This window comes from Urocitellus parryii, chromosome 1, assembly GCF_045843805.1.
Source record: "Urocitellus parryii isolate mUroPar1 chromosome 1, mUroPar1.hap1, whole genome shotgun sequence".
In the NCBI taxonomy this organism is placed as follows: domain Eukaryota; kingdom Metazoa; phylum Chordata; class Mammalia; order Rodentia; family Sciuridae; genus Urocitellus; species Urocitellus parryii.
Window position 1 is genome coordinate 139991332 of NC_135531.1, and position 18608 is coordinate 140009939.

At 39.4% G+C, this 18608-nt stretch overlaps 2 pseudogenes; one reads left to right on the forward strand and one right to left on the reverse strand.

Annotated features, from left to right (window-relative positions):
* Window positions 1–2684: 2684 nt before the first annotated feature.
* Window positions 2685–18608, forward strand: LOC113182423 (neuromedin-U receptor 2-like; annotated as a pseudogene).
* On the reverse strand, window positions 6079–7133 carry LOC113182433 (mitochondrial nicotinamide adenine dinucleotide transporter SLC25A51-like; annotated as a pseudogene).

Genomic DNA, 18608 nt, shown 5'->3' on the forward strand with positions numbered 1-18608 from the left:
AAGTTCCTTTCCCCCACAACCTGTCCAATATTTATTGTTGTATTCTTAATGATTTTCATTTGAACTAGAGAGACACGGAATTTCGAGGTAGTTTTTGATCTGCATTCCCTGATGGCTAAAGATGTTGAAATATTATAAAAATATGTATATATTTGTTGGCCATTTGCACTTTTTTGGAGAAGTTTCTATCTAGTTCATGTGCCCATTTTGTGAATGGGTCATTTGTTTATTTGATGTTGAGTTTTCCACACAATTGGACTATAGCTTCTCCCTTAGTAGAGTAGTTAGAAAGATTTTCTCTTATTTTTGTAGCCTGTTCTTCACACTGCTATTTCCTTTGCTATGGAAAAGTTTTTTAATTTGATAGAATTCCATTTATTGATTCTTACTTTTACTTCCTGAGATATAGGATTCCTATTCAGGAAGCTGTTTCCTCGACCTGTACGTTGGAGTGTTTCCTCTATGTGGTCCTCTCCAAGTTGCACACTCTCAGGTCCTATACCTGGGTCTTTGATGCATTTAGAGTAGACTTTTGTATAGGCTGAGAGATGGGACTCTAGTTTCATTCCTCTACATATGGTGATCCAGTTTCCCCGGTACCTTTTTTACAGAGATTACCTTTTCTCCAATGTGTGTTTTTGGCACATTCATCACACAATCAGGTGACTGTAACTGTGAGGGTTCATCTTTACATCTTGTATTCTGTTCCTCTGACATTTGTGTCTGTTTTTATGCCAGGACCATTCTGTCTTGGTTACTATAGCTCTGTAGTATAATTTGGGAAAAACTAAAATCATGTTCTCTAACAGAAGGATGTTCACTTTTACCATTCCAATATAGTGCTTGAATTTCTTTCTTTTTCCCCCTGAAATGGGAATTTAACCCCTGGGGCTTAACCGCTGAGCAACATCCTCAGCACTTTTTATTTTTTATTTTGAGACAGAATCTCACTAAATTGCTCCAAGCCTTGCTAAGTTGCTGAGGCTGGCCTAGAATTTGTGATCCTCCTGCCTCCTGTACTGCTGGGATTATAGGCATGAGTCACCATGCCTGGTATAGTACTTGCTTTTTAGCAAAAGTATTTAGTTAAGAGAATAAAATAAAGGGGATTTAAATAGAAATGGAAGAAGTCAAAGGAAGCCTATTTGTAGCTGATATGATCCTGTACTTAGAAGACCCTAGAGACTCCACTGGAAGAACATAGATCTAATAAATGAACTAATCAGAGTGAGTAGAAACAACACAAAAGAATCACTTTTCTATATACCAACAATGACTCCACTAAGAAATTAGGAAAATAATTCCATTCACAATAGCTTTAAAAAACACCTAGGAATGAGTCTATCCAATGTAAAACATCTGTACAAGGAAATTACAGAATGCTGAGAAAAGAAACAGACGTAGACACTTAGTATGAAAAGAATTTCCATGTTCATGGACATCCAGAATTAATACTAAAATGTCCTCTTTAAGAAGTGACCCATGGGAGGCTGGGGATATAGCTCAGTTAGTAGAGTGCTTGCCCCGTATGCACAAGGCCCTGGGTTCTAATCCCCAGCACACACACACAAAAAAGTCGCATACAGATTTGATGTTATTTGGATCAAACTACCAATGACATTCTTCACAGAACTAAAGAAAAAAGTCCTAAATTTTATATGGAAAAGACCCAGAATAGACCAAGCAATCCTGAGCACAAAGAGCAATGCTGGAGTTATTATAATTTCAAATTGATTCATTTTTTCATCCTTTTGACCTCAGCCCAAAGTGTGATATTGCACTAAACTTGTTTGTCCTTGATAAATAATTGTCAGTTATTATCTGAAATCGTGTTCGCTATTAATTCATTTGTATTTCAGGATTCCCTAATGTAACAGCAGATCAGCAAGGGTAGGGACGTTGCATTTCCTGTTCACTGATGTTTTCACAAAGCTCAAAATGTAGCTTGGCACACAGTGAATTCTCAAGAGTTATTTGTGGAACAAAATAAAATTAGTGATGCAAATAAGGAAATAAGACTGGGAGTTTGAAGATATTTCCTTATTTTTCTCTATTTCTATATCTGTATGTCACATTGATCATGTTTTCTGGAGAGCCCTGAATCTGCAAGGGAAAAGATAATTTGACAAACCTATTGATGCTCCATTTTGTCATGTTTCACAGGTGACAAGGATCACCAGTGATTTGTACTGTGCTACTCATCACTGCACAACTTGCATTTGTATTTCCACCCAAATCTACATGTTTACCATGACGCTCATCAGTATTTCCCAAAACTTGACAAACTGCATTGCGGGAACTGCCCACCCACTGCTTATTTGTTCCAGAGTCATAGACTGTGTGTGTTTCATTCCCAGCTACTTCCCGTTCACAAAAAGCTATCTCCCTCCTCCCTGCTCCCAGCGCAGGAAACCAGCACATCCTGTAGTCCAGCATTTTCCAGGAGCTCTGCAGCCAGCAGCCTCTGGGGGGCGGGCGGCTCTGTCTCCAGGGCTCTGTCTCCAGGGCTCTTGCACAGAGCTCTGCAGCCTGAGCAGCCCCAGCTGGAGACCACAGCGCTCCTCTCTCCCAGCCTTCTTCACCGAGTCTGTGCGCTCTAGATTGCGTTCTCTTTCCTATCTGGCTCTGCTTTGGACAGAGCCTCATACTAGGGAACGCTGGGATCTTTGATTTTACTGACAGTGATGGGAAAACTTGAAAATGCCTCATTCAACAGTTCCGAGGGCTGCCTCTGCGGGCCTTGGCACAGCCACTTCTTTCTCCCTCTCGCAGTGATGTATTTACTGTTTTTTGTGGTGGGGGTGGTGGGCAATCTTCTGGTGTGCCTGCTGATTCTTCGGGACCAGGCCATGAAGACACCCAAAAACTACTACCTGTTCAGCTTGGCCGTCTGTGACCTCCTGGTCCTGCTCCTGGGAATGCCCCTGGAAGTCTACGAGATGTGGAGCTACTCTCCTTTCCTGCTCCGGCACCCAGGCTGCTACTTCAAGACAGCTCTCTTTGAGACCGTGTGTTCCGCCTCGGTCCTCAGCATCACTGCGGTCAGCGTGGAGCGCTACCTGGGCATCCTCCACCCCTTTCGCGCCCAACAGAAAAGCACCTGCCGGAGGGCACGCAGCATCCTCGGCCTTATCTGGGGCTTCTCCCTCATCTTCTCCGTGCTCAGCACCATCATCTATGGCATTAGGGTCCCCCACATCCCCAGTGAGACCTGGGTTCATGGCTCTGCCACCTGTACAGTCATCAAGCCCACGTGGATCTACAATGTCTTCATCCAGGTCACCTCCTTCCTCTTCTACGTCCTCCCCATGACGCTCATCAGTGTCCTCTACTACCTGATGGGGCTCAGGGTGAGTAGCCAGGATAACGGGCTTGGGCAGCATTGCTTCATTTTCACTGCCTCAAAGTTCAGAGACAAACTTAACAATTTGAGAACGTCAGAATCAGAAAGGAGCATAGAAGAAAATAGGATGAGTTCAGATGGAAAATAAAAAGTTAAAGGACTTGCCCAAAGCTGAGGAGCAAACCTACAACCACATACCGTTTCCAGTAGCTAACAATTTGCTAGCATTCTTCCCTCTATACTTGTTCTCTTATCTAAGTTTTTTTTTTTTTTTTAATAAGAATTGGCTGGGAAACTTACTATGGGTCCCAATAGGCACACCTCACCCACAGGGAAATCAGCTTCGGGAGGTCTGAGGTGGGGCCTCACTTTAGATAAGTGCATCAGGCCATCTGGGCTTGGTAGAAACACTGAGGGACTCTTCCACACCCTACTGTCTCTTTCCTATCTACTGCCTTTGTTGACATTGACCTCTTTATGAACTTGGTCTGAGTATACCATGAAACATAGATAACTACTATTTAGTCTGAAACATAAAATCAAATACTTCCTTGTGGTTGCTTTGACCATGTGGTTGAAATAACAAAAATTCAAATATTAATATAAATATACACACACATATACACACACACATATATATACACACACATACACACACATTTTATACACACACACACATATATACACACACACACACACACACACACACACACATATATATTCTCTTTAATAAGATCAACCTGCTCTCCTCTTAATCAGGTGGAGTTTGAGAGGTGGGGAGATAAACAGACCACATGCGAGACAATAAAAAGAAAATGTGAATAAGAGACATCTGGAATTAAGGCAAATATTACTTAATTTATAAAATCTCCTGTCATTAGATGTTTCTTTCCTATTCTTGTGTCATGAAACTAATTCCTTCATTCTTTCTTTCCTTCACTTTTTAATTTCCATTTCTAGGACTATATTAAGCTGAGTTTTTTTGACAAGGGTAGGATTGAGTCCATGTAATTCCTGGTATATTCTGTCCCCAGATGTATGGAGGTACAAGTCTTGACTGTGACAGTTTTATACCCGTGTAAGAAGGTAGCTTGTGTGACAGCTTTGAAGTGATATATACTCCCAGGACCTCGGCTGACATCGAGTATGCTTTTAGGGAAGCCACATATTCTCCTTGAATGACTCTTCCATTCATAAAATAAAAAGGCCACATCAGGTCACATTTAAGGCCCCGTCTAATGCTAGAGGTCTGTTATTCCTTTAGGGAGGGAGGGGGAGCCATGCGTGATATGAATGGAAGGAAAACAAAATAGTTACATCCATCCTATGCTTTAAGATGGCTCTGACTCTATGTGACAATTAACATATGCTCATCTGAGTCCAACTTTGAGAAAGAGAATTGTCAAAATGGAGCATTCCACAGGTGAACCTTTTTGAAGACATGTTGTCCCTAAGATGAACATCAAGGTCTATGTAAAGAAGAACAAATTTTCAGTGTCACGGACCTCTGAGCGCTGGCGTATACCTAATCACATAAAGCACTGTGTCAATTTCCTCCCGGAGGGTAGCTCTTCATTCTCCGGGTGATATGTCACCCCAGAGCAGCTCCCAGCCGTGTCTTAGGATGCCTTGTGCATCTCAGAGGAAGAGACACCTACAAATGTTCAGACATCTCCAGTCATAAGAGAAACCCTCACCTAAAACTGATCAATATCATCTTTTCTAACACCAAACACTTAACTGGGGTCAATTTGGGGGAAATATTGAAATCTGAACAGACACATGTTTACCCAACTGTCACCTTTGTTTCATTGTCATAAAGTCACTGATGTTTTTTCTTAAGTTTGTGGAAGTGTTTATGTTTAAAAAAATAGTTTCAAAAGAACAGGATGCTTGAATATGATGTATTACTATTCAAGTGGGAAAAAAATTCCCAATTTCTCTGCTAAGTTGGCACCAATAATTAAACAAACAGATTAAAAGGGACAATCTCTATGGAATTATGATTTAAATTATGTTGTAAGTAATTCATTCTGTTATATCCTCCCAGGGCTTGAGATCACATTCAGAATTAAATAGAAACATTTCTAAGCTAGAAAGCAAAAATGGGAAAATCAAGTAGTTAGCTACTTGATTCTACCATGTCTAAAAAAAAAGTCTGGGTAGTTTTGAAATTAAGTACCTCTTGGGATAATTACTATCATCAACAATTCACCATGAAATGCCTATACCTAATAAGCTGGTTTTCTTCTCTGTTCTATTCCTTTGTCCTGGCATGTATATGCCTGAGTTCAGTGAAGCAAGAGAGCAGAGAAGCAAGAGACAGGGTAACAAAGTCGACCCAAGAAGTTCCAGGGCCCTAGAGTATTTTCTGTAGTTGGTCACAATCATTTATGTTTCAATACAGAAGACTTATAGGCTATTCTGGGGAAAAAATATAACTTTGCTATTAGGTTACCCTGTAAAAAACCATCATATAGACAGCCTGTACTAGGCAATTAGCCTAAAGCTCTTGGATCATGATAGAAACAACAAAAATAACAAGAATAAAGACTTGAATTTTTCTACTGAAAATTTTTATTGTTTGTTGTTGAGGCCTAAGGAAAGTAGCTTTGCCCATTATTTGCAGCCTAGAATTAAGGACAGCATCTTGGTTTGCACCAATTAGGAACAAGAGAAAACTTTATTCTTAGGTCTTTTTAAGTTGATAAGTGGCACTTCCCTAATGAAGTTTTTCATATAACTTTTAACAAGAGCTCATAAGTAGTAGCCAAGAGATGAGAGACTGATGGTAATTCAGATGGGCACCTCTGAAAAGCCTTGTCAATGTCCTGTCCAATTCTAGACAGATTGGTTTGAACACCTTTGGAAAAGACTAAAAATGCACCAGTTTGAGACTGTATGTGAGTTTTCACAACATTAATGGAAAAACAACAATCACAGCATGGCGCCCAACAGACATTCACAGATAACATCATGGACCATTTGAGCACTGTGAGTCATTGCAGTAGGCAGATGATCCTTAATGGGACCTTAAAAATCAAAGCAAAGGTCCTTGCTGAATCCATTACAAAGATGAATGGGCACCAAGCCAAGATAATACATTCCAATTCCAGGGCATTTCAATGCCCTGAAGGTCTAAGTGTTTGTGAATTTGTCATGATGCTTGTGGTCTTGAAATGTTTCCACATGTATCTGTTCAGATTCAATATTTTCCCCAAATTGACCCCAGATAAGTGTTTGGTGTTGGAGAAAATGACATTGATAAGTTCTAGGAGAGGATTTCTCTTATGACTGAAAAGGAGTGAAAAGGACTCTATTGTCCCTGTCATTGTCATGTCTTGAATTGCAAACTCTGGGGCAGTGAGGTGCTTTTGGAAAAGGCAAGATGAGTCTTCATATAGACCAAATGTGAGTACCACTATAGTTATTTTCTGCATCAATGAGGGAACAGATCCCATGGTACAAGTTTCAAAATCTACCCTCCTTCAACTGAAGCACAGAATCATGGGTGGTTTTTGTTTTTATTTTGTTTTGTTTTTTGAGGCTAAGGGTGACTTTGAACTTGGGATCCTTCTGCCTCAGCCTCCAAAGCCACTGTCATGGTGGGTTTTGATTCCATATAGCTGCTACTGAAAAGGTATCTTTTAATGAGAAATGTGGTTGTTACATTGTTGAAAGCTATGCAGCAGCCACAAAAGTTAATGCCTCATGTCACCAACATTTGTGAGACATTATATCTTGTTTTGAAGATTGGTGGCCTTTTTTCATGAACTTCGGGCAATATCATGTTGTTTTTTATGTTTCTTTGAACCCTCATGATTGCCTGGCCTTGGATTTGCACCTAGAACACCAGCTGAACCGGTTGTTGTGGTGGGGTGCCAGCTTTTTGGCATCTTTCCCATTTTCTTCTACTGTTACTGGTCAGGGACTGTCTTCTGGGATAACTTTTGATAACAATTTCCATGGTGTGGGTGCCAGGTCCCATGCCCAGTGTCAACAGCACACAGGACAATGATGAGTGAGACTGTGAGCTCAGGCCTGGGCCTCTTAGCTTTTTTTTTTTTTTAACTCAGGAACTGAGTGACAGAGAACAGGTTAGAAACCACCCAGGTTTTCTTTCTTTCTTTGTTTCTTCTTTTAATTATCATACATGTTTATTGTAAAAGCTTTAAACAACACATATATTCAAAGAAGAAAATAAAATTGTCAAGAATTTTACCCCATGCATATAAGAATATTAATTTTTAGAACATATCCTTCTAAACTTCTTTATATACATTTTTGGACTGGTAGCGTAAGTCAACAATTTTATATAGATAGCATCATACTGAACATTACTATTTAAATTTTTTTTAAACTTTGTTTTATTTTTTATATTAACTCAATTATTTATTTTAATTAGGTATATATGACAGCAGAATGCATTGTGATTCATTGTACCAGGTTTGGTTTCTGGGTGTAATGCAACTTATAAAATCCTATTCTCAGGAAGTTACCCAGGTACCAGAGGACAACAGGAAAGGAGTCACATGCTCAGAAATTCTTTCTATAAACAAGTGTAATATCTGTGTTCTGGAAGCTTGGGAAGTCAGCTCTGCTGGGCTGGGATTTTGTACCTGTTGCCTAAGACATCCCTGCTGTCCACTAAGAGTTAAAAAGAGTCTTAATTATCCTCTAAGTCATACTCAGTCACAGTTATTCAAGGAAGCTCTCCAGGTCCTCTAGTCCATGTTATAGGTGCTCAGAGACCCTAGTGATTTTTCTTTATTACAATTAGTAATTCTATATTGGTAGTTTCCTTAATTTATTTCTCCTAAACTGAACCATAAGCTCAGTGAATGGATGAGGCTAAATGACTTCTCTTTTCCTGGGCTTCAAGTTTTGTACTTTTCAAACATTGGAAATGTTTTTTGATCTACAATTTAAAAAAAAATCTTCAAACACCAAGCCATTTAATATCAATAAGTTCTACATAAAACAAAGTGCTGAGACTTTGACTCCAGAGATCTACCACATTGAAACAAAACTGAAAGCTGAAACAATCTAGTCAGCTGGTCCTCTCTACAAGGGGTCATTCTGCCCCAAATCAAAGCTTGACTTGTCCTATGAACTACAGAAGTTGGGTGCATGCCCTCTGAGAATTGTTGGAAAATCTAATTTGCTTCATTCCTTCCCTGCCTACAGAGGCAGGCTGATCTAATTGTGGGAGAGGTTTCCCATCTCAATGACTCAGAACTTCTTTTAAATACAGTCATTTCTTCCTTCTAAGGCACTTTTCAAGCTGGGAAGAAAACACACTCAGAGATGTGCACCCCTTCTCTTACATTCCACAGAGGTTCATTACTTGACTTGACTCCCCAGTTAGGAATGTGGGATCATTTTCCTCAAGCATTATTGGCTAAAACCACTAAATCTGGGGACACTTTAGCCAGTTTTCATCAGTGAGGAATGGTTGAGATTTAGAATCTGGATACTGTAGACCTGGGTCTAAAACTCAACTCCATCAACTACCAGTTATCTACTGGAGCAAATCTTTAGCCATTCTAGGCCTCAGTCTCCTTGTTTGTAAAACAGGAATGAAAATAACCTTTAAATAAAATTATTATGATATAATGATTATTATGACTTTTGCAGATAATGAACCCAAAGTTTCTGGTATTTTAAAGGTGCTCAGTAATTGAGTTTTTGTTTTGGCCATTACTGTTGCTACTTATAAGAGCTATCATTGGTACTTCTAAGCACAGACAATATTTTTTGTTGTTCAGAATTCATTTTCAGAAAAAGTAAATTATTTTTATTCGAGTAGTAGAAAAAAATGCATAGTTTATGATCAAACAGTTCTGAATCCCAATTCAGTCTTGACACATAACAGTTCCTTGACTCTGCCATTGACTCAACCCCTCTGAGACTCTGTTTCCTGGTTAATATAATGAGAATAACATCTAGTCTGTACAATTACTGCAAAATAAAGGTAATGCAAACAGAGATACCTGGGGAAGAGTAAGCCCTCATTATGTGGTTGCTACTGATGCTATTAGTTCTTCTATTCCCATTAAGTAGCACATACACATATATCCTCAGAACCATCTGATTCCACAGGATGACCCTCACAAAAATCTCCATCATCCCAGGCAGTTTTATGTTCCTAATCATGATAGGATGTAAGAGTTTAGCAAATTCACAAGAATAATTTGACCTATGATATTTAAAGAGATTCAAGCAATCCTAAAGATATTTAAAGTTATTAACGCTCTTGGAAAGTCTAAAAGTGTGACTTTGGGTCCCACGACAGCAAGCCCAGAACTGATGACATCACAGGTCCAGGGGGGAAGAAGGCTCAGCGATGCCTCCTTATCCCAGGACTTGATCCTCCCAGGGCCCTCTCCCAGGGCAGCATGTTATGGATACAGAAATCAGACGATGCCAGGGCAAGTCCCTTCCCACGTAGGAGGGGGTGTGGTAAGGCTGACCTCGTCCTTGTGTTTCAAAGTTTAGCCACTTTAGTGTTAGCACTGAAAGGATTCAGGTGTGGACTGCAGCACAATCCAACCGTGCCAGAAAGGGTTGTGCTCATACACACACAGACATGCTCATATATACACACAGAGACACACACAAGTAAATTTTTGATAAATAGATTGCATTAAGATTGTAGAGATAGTTACACAAAATCTATTATATCTTGGTGTTCTGAAATGAAATCCCTATAAACTCTGCAAGCAATCATCTGGTGGGATGATTTCAATCACTATAAAAAAAACTGAACAGGATAAAAGACCAAACTGAATGATAATTGGGCCCATGAACTCCCCTGCCACTTGGATGCTCTATAGCTGGGGGTGGGGAAGGATGGAAAGCTCCTGAACTTCCCTTATAATGACCATAGTTTTTACTCCTCTTTGTGCTACCCAAGTTTTGAAATAAACTTTGGGAGAGGGTAGAAGCAATTAATGATTGAATACCTGCTTTGTTCTACATCTGACAGTAAATGAAATTACTCAGTAATAAAAAGAGCATGTAACATTGGTCAGGCAAATTTTATTCTATTATGTAAACCACTCAAATACTCTGAAAAAATTTATAACATATATAAAACTTTAATTTTCATTTTTTCCTCCAGTTAGTGACTCATGTCGCTGTCCTCTCAGGAAGATGCAAAATAACAACAGGCATTTTTCTTTCAGTGCAAAGCAACTTGCACAGGGAGCCTGATCATAAAAGAGCCATGTGAACTGTTTGCTTGATATTTAGGAAATTTATCTCTTGGGGTAGAGATATTTCCACTGAGAACTGTTAAACCCAGTCAAGAAGTGACTAATAGACTTCATTATTTTGTCATTATTAATTATGAAATAACTATCTCATAACAGCTAGAATTTTTAAGAGCAAGAAATAATTAAAAGACTTAATGGACCACGCACTGCTGAAGGACGTAGTCTGCTGTGCTGCTTTAACCCTGAACTTATTTTTCTTAGTGCATCTAACTGCTGGTTTGCATCAGGACAGCACTGCTTTTCCATGAGTGATAGCAGGAGAAAGAATTTCTAGAAGTAACTCACTAATCCACACCAAAGTCACACTTATGTAAATAAATAATTATATTTAAAAGAAATTCAGTTTTCATTATGTGTTTTGAGTGGGCTTGGAACAACAACCAGAATCACAATAATAGCCATTAGATATCATTTGCTGAGTGTCAAATTCCAGGCACTGAGATACACTATTAAATAACACTGGAAGAGTGTGCATTAAAAACATCCTATCACACCTTCAGTTTCTTCTTTTATTCCTAAATCACTGCACAGCGATTCCCTTGTTTCAAGTTCTAGGGGACTCCGAAAGCGTCCTGTCTCATAGCATTTTCAATCCCTTACTTTACAAAAACATAGGCACATGCATAGAACCCTTGCCCCATCCTGAGATAGATGGCCAGGCTTGTTAACCATTCAGGTGGACACTTAGGCCCGTGGTATCAATGAGAACTATCTGACTTCCAGTAGTTTATATATTTGTTAGGGAGACAGAATATCAATTTATTGAACCGTAGAGGCAATTTTGAGTGACCCACTGTTCCAGGTCTCATCTAATTTTAAATACCCTTGAAATGCCATCTAGCTTCTTACAGCCATGTTCCATTAGTGCACAGGATCACACTGGCTACTTATTTGCCTTGAATTTGAATCAATCTAGTTATAAGTCAGACTAATCCTAATTTAGTCATGAGATAATATAGGATAATTGGAAATTTTCTTCCACTGGATGGCCTTATTCACTCAGTTAGGACTGTTGTTTTGCCACGAGGGAACCCTCTTCTCAGTCTTGCAAAAGACAAAGGAGCCAGAGATCTGAAAAGTCAGTATGTAGATCTGGCCCCTGGCAAAAATTAATCCAGTAAAACACAAAACATGGAGGACCTGCCTTGTTTCTCTTTCTTCACTCTTCTTTCTATTGTACTGCTTTTAAATTTCATCTCCACACAGCAGCCCACTGGTGGCTCCAAACTCTCTTCTCTGACAAATAAAAGGTAGCTGATGGAATTTCAGACCTTACATGCAGAGAAGAAAGGCTATCTCCTGCAGTCCCAATAGAAATAGAAATCAAATTTCCATTTCCAGAATATAAGCAAATATGCGAAAGGTTGCTGGACCCAGTTATCAAATCACTGTGACTATAGACTAAGACAGTATGTGTGCCTCAGTAACTTAAGAACAATTCCTGGAGCCAGAGTTGGGTTCATTCTCATCCAAACTAATGACTGGGTATGGGGAAGGAGTAAACTACTACAAGAAAATTAGGATGCTACTGGTAAAATAAATTCTAGGGAATCAATAGGTAAGTATATACTATATTAATTTCCATACATTTGACTATATTTTATCATGGATCCTTAAAAATTCCCATTTTCTGGCTGAATATCCCCACAAATCATAATAAACATAAATTAGAAAGAAAAAAATCACAACTAGATCAATAATAAAGATCTTTAGTTCTATGGGAGTCAGGAGGAAGGAGAGAGCACAATGAGATAATGTAGACACCAAAGTCTTCCAGGAATAGGTGGAACTTGAACTGGGCAGGAAAGTTTGATGTTCAGGAAGTGTTGATATATGAAATATTCAGAGGTCCAGTCCAATTAGGATGAATACATTTTAACACCTAAACTCAGAAAAACATGCATTTATTTTAAATCAAGAAAACAGCAAATTGTCTTGTCAGTATGGTTCCAGGCAATTCCCTGATGAGGATTTGGGGAAGGCATTTAGTCAAACTCTTCTTCCCTTGGCTGGGATGAAATGGAAGATGTGGGTTTGGAAAGTGGGGAGGGATGGTATCCCATTCCCCCTTGAAGAATCCTAATGCCCATGAGCATATCAAAGGCTCTGGAAGACCCACCATGGGACTTATAACCTACCTGAGGCAGGAAGAGTGCCTGCTTTTGTTTTCTACTGCCTGGCTCCCACCTGCAGAGGGACTTCACTCTAATATACATCTAAAAGTGAATAAATGAATGAGTGAATGGAAAGGCCTAGATAAATTCTAAAGTTAAAAAAAATGCTATCATTTTTTAGGAAACACTTATTAATATACCACAGAACTAGTACTCTATCAAATTGTAATAAAAACTAGTTGTATTGCCATTAGGGAACCCACTATACGTTCTGGCAAACTACAAAGTAGCATGCATCCAGTCAAGTTCAGTGACTTGGATCAAATTCTGCTTCCAACTTACTGTTAAACTTATAACATGTTCTTACATTCCTCTAAATCTGATTTATTTCATTTTCAAAATTAGCATTAGAATTATACTTTTCATATCTTAAAAAAAATGCTTCCTGTTCTTACCATCTCTCTCCATTTCCCTTTCAGCTGAAGAAAAATAAATTCCTTGAGGCAGATAAAGTGACTGGAGTTATCCATAGACCCACCAGAAAAAAGATACAAGATGCTCTGTAAGTCCTCACTTTATGTTTTATTTTCTTTTGTTTGCAAGAGCAATGGACTTGCATTTGTTTCTGACCAGTGCTGCCTGGGTCAGGCTCTAAATTTCCCTGAAACGTCCCAGTCTCCCCTGACCCACATCCCGACCTGTGGTAGGGGGGGGATCAAACCCAGGGGCATTTTGCGACTGAGCTACATCCCCAGCTCTTTCCTTTTAAAATTTATTCCAAGACATTGCCTCTCTTAGTTGCTGAGTCTGTCCTTGAACTTGTATCCTCCTGCCTGAGCTTCTTGAGTCAGGGGGGACTATGGGCATATGCTGCTGTGCCTAGCATCATAGTCTGTTTCCGTGGCCAATTCAAATTTCTGGTACTTGTCTGTCTAGTTTCCTTTTTTAGTTTGGAATCCTTAGAACTACATGCTACATTGTATTCACTGGAGTACCCTCCCTGACCTGTGTGGGAAATCACATTCACTCTCAGACTTCCAGCACCATTTCCTGTCTGCAAACTCAGCAGGCAGCTTTTGACCGGTTTGTGTTATGACTTTCTTTAAAAATATGATAAAGCAGTGGATTCTGCAACCAAAACACATTTAAATGAATAGGCACAAAATATTTTATAGTCCATTTCTGGGGATCATGACCCCCTGATGCTCATACATGGACACACATGCTCACTCATGAACTCCCGATTAGGAACATCAGGCCAGGAACACCTCTAACTAGTCTTTCCATGAAGATAATCTGTAACTTCCTATCAAAAAGTATACTTTTGTATAGATAAAATGTTAAAAAAATCCCCCAAGTACTAATCCAGACTCTCCAAAAATAATATTATCAAAATATATATATTTATTTCATCAATCTAGTCCAATACTAGTTCATGAGATTTTCTGACAAGGGAGAGATTTATCATGTACTTTCCAAATTAAAAGTGAATATTCAAAAGAAATGAATCCTCAAGGTAAATATGCATACAGAACACATGTGGTAATGTGACATTTGACTAAAAAAATCCCCGCAAAGTCATTGATGTTGGTCTTTTGATGCTCATAATTATTTTATTGGGGATGTTTTAGCTCCTATTGGTACATGACTTTTGCTGGCAACAAATCTAATCTTCATTTTTTTTCTCTCCTCTTTGATCGTAATCTACCCACAAAAGACTTGGATCACAAGAAAAGTCACAATAACAAAATATAATATAATGTCTTTTCTCTAAGAGAGCTTCGATTTCTGTTGGAATTAAAAGTTTAGATAAGGGGAGTTACAGTCAGAATGAGGCAGACTGAGAACTCCTTGGGGGGTAAGCTCAGGAGCTTCCATATCCCTGAAACCACAGCACAGGCAGATGATTTACTCTGAGTGGGTTTCATGCCAGCAGGAAATATACATGCTATCCACTATGACAACTTCAAAAGTGCTCACAAGTACAGACACTGTAAAATCAATGCCATGTGCCATCACTCAGCTCTAGAAATTACCAACTCCTTGCTAATGTTTTATCTATACTCTGACCTCTCCCCCAGCCCATTAGATTATTTAGGGATAAATCTCAAGTAGCATGTCACAGCAAAGGAACATCTTCCAAACATTATAAGATTAAAAATATATATCTATCTTCATGGAGTTTAAATGCTCAGAAGAAAAACTACAGCAGTGTTACTCAATGTTTTGAGCACCAAAAATTAGAAATTGGAAGGAATTCTGTGCTCTAGCAATTTTTAATATAATAGACCCATCCCTCCCAATCAAAAGATACATATAAAGTGATATTATGCTTGGAGTTACTTTTTCTTTCTCCTTCCCCACTCACTGAATTTTATATGATCAAATTCAGAGAAACTTCTGTTTCTAGAGTAACAAAATGAATGCATATATACATTTAATAGTTTGTTATTAACAGTTTTAGAAAACTCCAACTGCTTGATACCAACCATTTATTTTGTGACTTCAATAATCTTTTCAGCAAACTTGATTTTCCACAATAAAGTACTTTCAAAAAGTTTAAAATAATTCAGATCTATGCTAAATATTCTAAAGAAAACATTTTGTGAAATCTTGTATAACCATGTAGAAAACTGTTCTTAGATTCTACACACTGAGCTCTTACATTTGAATTTTCCATGAAGGGCTCCATGGGATCTAGCTTGCTTATAAGGACTGTGGGTTGGCCAAGGTGGAGAGAAAAGCTGCTAGAAGGAATGGATGACTTGGTGAGCAGCCTGTACCTATCCTTGTCTGCACTGATTTTTCCTCTAGCATTTATCCTCTGTTTCAGTTGTCTTGTTCTTAGCATTTGCCATCTGTTGGGCCCCAATCCACATTCATCGCCTCTTCTTCAGCTTCGTGGAGGAGTGGACCAAGTCCCTGGCTGCTGTGTTCAACCTCCTCCATGTGGTGTCAGGTAAAGCTTTAGCTGTTTTGCCTGTGTGACAAGAGCCTGGGCAACTGCAGCTTTTCCTACAGCTTGCTCGCCTGCTAGAGTAGAGCAAACTATCATGGGGATCTTTCCTCCTGGAGTGAAGACACTTGGTTTCAATTTTAGGCAAAGATTGACTAGACGTGTTGCTGGTCCAAAGAAACAGCCGTCTGATTTCAAGGCTGCCTCATGAAATACCTGAACTCTAAGTGTGAGGATTGCAGCAGGAAAATAGTCCAGGGTGCTTTCTTTAGTTTCCCCTCCAAGGGCCATGGGATCGGATTTGTTCTTATTTGGTAAGCACCATGTCCCTATCATCTCCTATGGCCTCATGAAAGCAGCCAAAAGGTGTTCATGGGCATCAAGATCTGCTTGTAGGCGTCAGTAACTCTCCTTGTCCAGAATACCTCAAAAGATGATAGAAATATTGGTGGGAAGTCACCAAGTCAGAGCACCTGGCTTAGCACCCCAATTCCACTTCAATGTGCTGAATGAGCTGGAGACTCTGGCTGCCTTCATGCCAGAGTCTCCTTGGCTGTAAAACGGCACCAGCATCTGCTCTAGACACCAGGCTCTGATGATAGGCAGTCAGCCAGTGAGTGTTACAGAGGTTTTAGCCTATAAATGCCACTTGTATTTCTATAATCACAAGTTGTTAAGTAGATATTATCATAAACCATTTTATAGTCAAAAAATCCAGTTCTGCTAATGTAGAGGCTGGTCACCTGAGGAATTTTCAGGAAGCAGGATTATTAGCTGCAGCAGTCCAGAGGAAGTTAATGCCAAAACTCTCTGGATCCCAAATCTGGAAATTCTTTTAGATTTAAAGTCAGTGGGATGATTACATGGTAGTGGGAGGGGTCATACTCTTTTTCCCATATTCCTAAGTCAGACAGAGGTTTTACAAGTTTTTTTCCCCCTGCAAATCTAGCCTTTATAAACAAGAGGGAAATGCAAACAACCATGCCCTCTGCCAAAATTTTTGCTGATATCTTGTTGATACCCTTTGTAAAAAATCTTTCTGACAAGAAGAGAAACTCATATGTTACAAACATGGTGGGGGCTTCTGTGTAATTATGGTAAGGGTGTTCTAAGTGGGGGTCCCTGGTCTGCTTTACTACTAGAAGAAGTGACTGCCCAAGGCACTCAGCTGGTAAATATTAGACCCAGGACTCACCCCCAAATTACTGAACTTTAAACTCAGGTTTCTGTCTATTAAAAACAGAGAATTGCAACCAACGACCTTCTTTCTCATCTCCCACTCATCTCAAGGTCAGGATGAAGCCCAGCCACACCCACCAAATGGATGAATCCCTTTCACTGTGTTCACCCCATTATGTAAACTGCCATAGCAGGACTTAATAGCTCATGGTTTGCTCTTAACAGATACTGTGCCATAAATTATTTAATTTAGCCATGGATTTCATCTTGACAATACTATCCAAAGTTGTTAGACAATTCACTTGTGCCTTGAAGTTCCTGGCACTTAGTAAGGGTTCAGTTAATATTTATTTCTTGAATGAACAAACAGTCAATAGTAACATCTCCTTTTGTATTCCTCCCTGCCACCCTGTACACATGGCATGTGGCACTCTGACTGCTGTGGATCATGTTAACAAAGGTAACAAGGAGTGTGCTGATCACTGTACCTCTGAGTTGCTTTATATTCTCAGCCCCCTGTGGATGGTATCGCAACACAATGCTCACAATAGTGAGGGAAAATGAGCGAGGCTGTAATTTTTCTTCATTTTATAACTAGGAGAAAATTGAAGTGCCAGTGCTTCTCTAAATTTTTATTCCCCATTTCACACTTTGGAAGAAACTGAAATGCCAGTGTGTTTCAGTTTCAGTTTCTTGCTTTGACAGATATGACAGATACGAGGTCCTAAGATTCCCATTCTTACACTCATTAAACCTAGGAGACATAACACAGGACATGGTAATAGGGAAGAGTATAAGAAACAGGAAAATGGTTATGTGAAAAGTGCAAATGGACAAAATAAATGATAAACACAATGATTTAATAAGGTGGAAGAGCCATCAAGGAAAGGTAGGGAGGGAGAAGACTTGAGAGAACCATTCTTTAAAGAGCTTTTCAGTGTGGGCTGGAGTTGTGGCTCAGTGGTAGAGCACTGGTCTAGCATGTGTGAGGCACTAGGTTGATTCTCAGCACCACATATAAATAAATAATATAAAGGTCCATCAACAGCTAAAAAATTTTTTTAAAAAAGAGCTTTTCAGGAATCTCAGCAGGAACTAATCTTTGGTGGATTTACCCTTCCTCCATCACTTGCAGCTTCAAATTATAGATTTAAGTAAAATTACAATGAGAAAACAATTTTTCTCTAATTCTTAAACATCTTTTATTAATGTTATGGGAACATTTTCTTCATGTAGGGATCAAAGGAAGTTACTATCACAGAGAGATCCTGCGCCAGCCTAAACTTTTTGAGGATTGCAATTTTTATGTTTGAGTCCTAAGTGCACAGGTGGTAGATCAGTTCAGAGCATTTTGCATTGTCAATGAAAGTCTTGTATATATCATCACTTCCAAAAGAGCCAACACCAGGGACTCCAGGTCTTTGTTAAATATTCATGCTTCCAGCCTAATGGGCCTCTCACTCAGTTTCTCCACACGTCTCTACCTTATTCCAGGTGTCTTCTTCTACCTGAGCTCAGCTGTCAAGCCTGTCATCTATAGCCTGCTGTCTTGCCGCTTTCAGGAATCATTTCAGAAAGTGATCTCTCCTTCCTGCAAAAGATGGTACTCCCGGCATCACTCACGGAAGCCAGCAGGCCAGCAGAACATCTTGCTGACAGATCGCCACCTTGTGAAGCTGACTGAAGACACAGGTCCCCAGCTGCCTTGACAGTCATCCATCTGCAACTCTCAGCTCTGA